Source organism: Poecilia latipinna, unplaced genomic scaffold (assembly GCF_001443285.1).
Source record: "Poecilia latipinna isolate Pla-1442-1.1 unplaced genomic scaffold, P_latipinna-1.0 Scaffold37, whole genome shotgun sequence".
In the NCBI taxonomy this organism is placed as follows: Eukaryota; Metazoa; Chordata; class Actinopteri; order Cyprinodontiformes; family Poeciliidae; genus Poecilia; species Poecilia latipinna.
In genome coordinates, this window is record NW_015112653.1 from 288081 (window position 1) to 292418 (window position 4338).

Below are 4338 nucleotides of genomic sequence, written 5' to 3' on the forward strand. Positions count from 1 at the left end.
TTTCTCTGATAGGAAAAAAAAAGAAAAAAAAATGTCTCTACACAGGCTCTGGTGCACAAATCAAAAAAAAAAAAACCCTCTAATACTAATATACCACTGGTAATAATGCATTTTGAGGATTGGTAAAGCACTGAACAGATTTTTAAAAGCCTGACCGAACTGTTTCTGTGGTTTCAAGCTCAGAAAGCGATAGAGGGAATGGATGAAGGAGGTCGACAGATCCAGTGTCGCTTCTTGCATGAATATTGCCGTTGGAGCCATTTTCTTGATCTAAAAGGATGATGAGCCACTTGCCACAAGACACTTTTTTTTCATTTAAAACTTTTAATATTTCTGTGATGTTTTATGTTTTATATGTCTTAATGTGAGGCTGCTCTGGGTGATGAGCTGCGTGTCAAAACTTCTATTGGTTTTGTCATTGTTTCTAATAATTGAAAAAATATCTTGATTTTTTTTTAAATAGATATTCATTTCAGAAAGTTGTTTGCATGTGGAATAGATGCAGCATACTAATTTGTTTTCTATTCATTGAAACTGGCTCTCATTTACTACGCATCATATTTGCCATATTTAAGTCACTTCATATTTTTAGTGCATCTATGAGATGTTTTAGAAATGGATACACATTGACTCACTGCACAAGAATGTCTTAAGCATTCTACTTGGTACATGAATGTCACCGTATTTCATAATTAGCACTGTGCATTCATCTCAAATAAAAACCAGCAGGATGTGGCAGATTGCACAGCAAACACTGAGGTGATGGACAGCATTACTGTGCATATTATAGGGAAAAAAAAGACTTTTAATTTAGCTTTGTGTCTTTTATTAACTTAACACTCAATTTCATGAGGTAAATCTGTTACCAGTTATGCTTTTATTCACTCGCATAACCACCGACCACAGCTGTACCATTTGCTGCATGAATTCTATGTGAAAGTCTGAATTTCTGAGTTATTTAGTCAGCATGTTCGATCAGTTCTGTTAACACACAGAAATCATCTGCTAATTAAGTGCAGATAGTTTGTGATTTGCACTGTTGCACTACAGTAAGAAGTTCTTGGGAATGTATTGCTTTTTCCTTCGTCAGTCAAAGAAACATGTGACTTAGGTTGATCTCCACTTTAAATTGTGTTTAAGGGGGATAATTATGAGTCTTTGTGCTGGTACTGTAATGGAAAAGAGGCCTGAGCTCACAGTTTACCGAGCTTCTCGCCCAATGACCACTCAGAATAAGCAGCTATAGAGAACATTTTGTACCTTCTCTGACAACCACTGTCTCAAGCTGAGTCAGTCTTTCAGTCATTGACTGAAAAGAAACATGGTTATATGACTTCAGTAAATAAAACTATGCCACAGTTAGTTTGGTTTGATCGAGGTTCATCACCTGTCATATTTTGCAAGAGTCTGTTGGGCCAAACAGGGATCAAGGCTAAACTAAATACAAAACTGGGTAAAATACTAAACTTTCAGTTAACGTAGAGCAATTAACTGCTGTTTGAGAGGAGATTGTAATATTTTCATAACTTATCTCAATAATGAAAATATCGAACTATGAAGAACAACAAACTGATACTTAATGGTTTAGGAGTAAAACTACTTTGTTGATGGTTACAAAATATAAGTAGGGAGTGATGAAATAGCAATGCGGATTTGCAAAATGGATGCTTCGCATAATCATGTTAAGATGGCAATATGTCCGCTCTGCTTCTTTTAGTGAGTTTCCTGACAGTTTGCTGCTCTATTGTTTTTGCTGCTAAGTTCAGTAAGAATTTTGCAAATTCTGTGTGTCTTTATCACATTTTTAATTTATCTTGGAGGGACGGGCCGAGGCGAGATCTCTCTTCCTTCTGCACTTGTAGTCAAGGCACGTGACTTGTGCGAGGCACTGAGACAATTAATGAAGGGGAGACAAAGTGTTTAGGGAGGCTGTGAATGACATTTGAGTGCTGGGAAGGAGCGAAAAAAAATGAGTTTTGAAGTCCCCCCCCCCTACCCTTACTCCCTCCTCCTTATGCTTTTGCCCAAGATGAATTGGCTTTTCAGATTTAAGAAAGTGCATGGCTGAAATACAAAGAGAGGCTCATCTATCAGCCTCTGAATAGTGAGAGAAAATCCTGTGGCTGTGGAGAAGGAGTGGGGGTGCTGAGTGGGGGTGCGTTGTTGCTCTCTGATTAGACCCTGGGCCAGTTCTACTCAGGGGCTTGCAGCGAAAACATCAATCCTCTCTTCTTCCACTTCAAATCCTTTGAACCATTTGAGACAATTTCTCCACTGTAAGCCCAATTTTAAAGATTTTCTTTATCAAACGTGCCAGAATATGTGTCAGCGAACACTTATTGCTGCCTGGTTGTTTATCATGAAAACTCCAACTTGACAGAGGCAAACTCTGGGGGATCAGTAATGGAGTAAAAAAAAAGAAAAAATATAGAAAATGCTGCACTTTCATCATTCAGATGCAAACTGTCCAGGGTCCACTGAGTGAGTAGATGAGGCTGTAGCAAGAAAAAAAAAAAGTGTCAGTCTGTCATTCTAAACTGAGAATGCAGAAAAAAAAAATACTGATAAATTTTAACAAGCCTGCTATCGTCCTCGCGCACACACTCGGAGAAAGAGCATCTCCAATTACACACAGAGTGGCATTACAGAAAGCTTTTATAATGTTTCCAGGGCGTCAAGATCTTAATTTTTGATGCTGCTTCATGTGCATCCAGAGTATAAATTGGCCTCCCCAGTTTGCTGAAGTGATAAGAGGTAAACACCAAAAACCAATAACTGTCAGCTGAACGTTAAATCAAACTGACGTGTGTCTTAAAAGGTACAACCATGAAAAATTAACCGGGGAAGTTTTCAGAGGCCTTAAAAACGCAGGATTTTTTTTTTCATCCATCTCTCCTAGTGTGATCCACTTTTTTTTTTTCACACGATAACTGGCTTTCGTCTGAGTCTGGATTACAACCACTTTGCATTGCAAATGCTTTATTCAGTGTATCAGCAGCAATAAAGCAACATCCCAAAAAGAAAGAAAAAAACTTAATTCCAGTCTAGAATATTAAAATTGCATTTTAACAGTGTTTCAAAAGAGTATTTCTACCCCTTGAAGCTTTTGTCATGTTTTCTCTCATTAAAACTACATATTTCCATTTATTTCAATGAGATTTTGTGCGTCAGGCTAAGAGAAAATAGTACCTAATTGTTGAGAGAAAATTGATGCATTTAACATTTAGTTCCTTCCATCTTGCAATAAACGTTGAGCAGTTTCCCTGTTCCTGCAGAAGAGAAGGATCATCACAGCAAGATACTGTGACAGTCCTGTGTCATTGTGAGGCAGGTAGGTGTGTTCAGGGCGATAGGGTTCTGTCAGTGAGCTGGTATTTTAAAATAAAACTGCTCTCACAAGCCGGTCAGCAACACCAGTGGAAATAAAAAGGTTTATTTATTTGTTTTAGCCAGTAGTCCAGTGCTAAACAACCAGCAAATCAATATTGTGTTGGATGGAGAACTCTGCCCTACATGCCTTGTGGTAAAATGCAATTGAAGCTTCTTGTGGCTTTCTTTCGACAGTGACTTTGTTCTTGCAACTGCTCCAGAAAGGTCAGATTTGTGGCGCGCACAACTAATTGTCTTCTCGACAGATTGTCCTAGCTGAGGTTTTGGCTCTGGACTGCATTTTAGATTAAGTTTGAATTGTGCCACAATCCTTCCTGTGTTTTTTTGTTTTTTTTTTAATTATTATTTTTACAAAGTTTACAAAACACCTTAGTTTTGTAAAGGCTTCAGGTTCTACAGAATTTGCTCATTCAGTGAGACCTGAAAGGAGTCATTGAATTCTACTTTTTTCAAGGCTATCAGAAGAGTTTAAATATATGCACATCACACTCTTCAAAGATCATGTCACAAAAAAATATTTGTGATTTTATGGGGACAACAAATTTTAAAAACATTAAAGACGTATGAATACTTTCTCAGGGCATTTTGTAAATACAAGATTTCTCCTCACATGTTTTTGTTGTATATCACCAAAGCAAGTGAAAGGAGGTTGGTTTGACACGGATTTTCCAACTTAGGTGGAAATGGTCACCCTGAGTTTCTGTTATACAAGATCTGAACATCCTGCCTCTGCTGATTCTGTGAACCGTGAGAAAATACTTTTGAGATTTTATAGGCTCAGTCAATCTCCGCCGTGTCCTGAGCTGAGAAAAAAAAAAAAAAAAAAAACTGGAGTGAATCAAGTAAACCCCCTCCCAGAAGAGCAGGAGTGACATTAAATCCTTAATAGTTATTGGTGAGATATTAAGGGATTACCACACCATCGGATCCAGTGGCTGAATGCGGCGA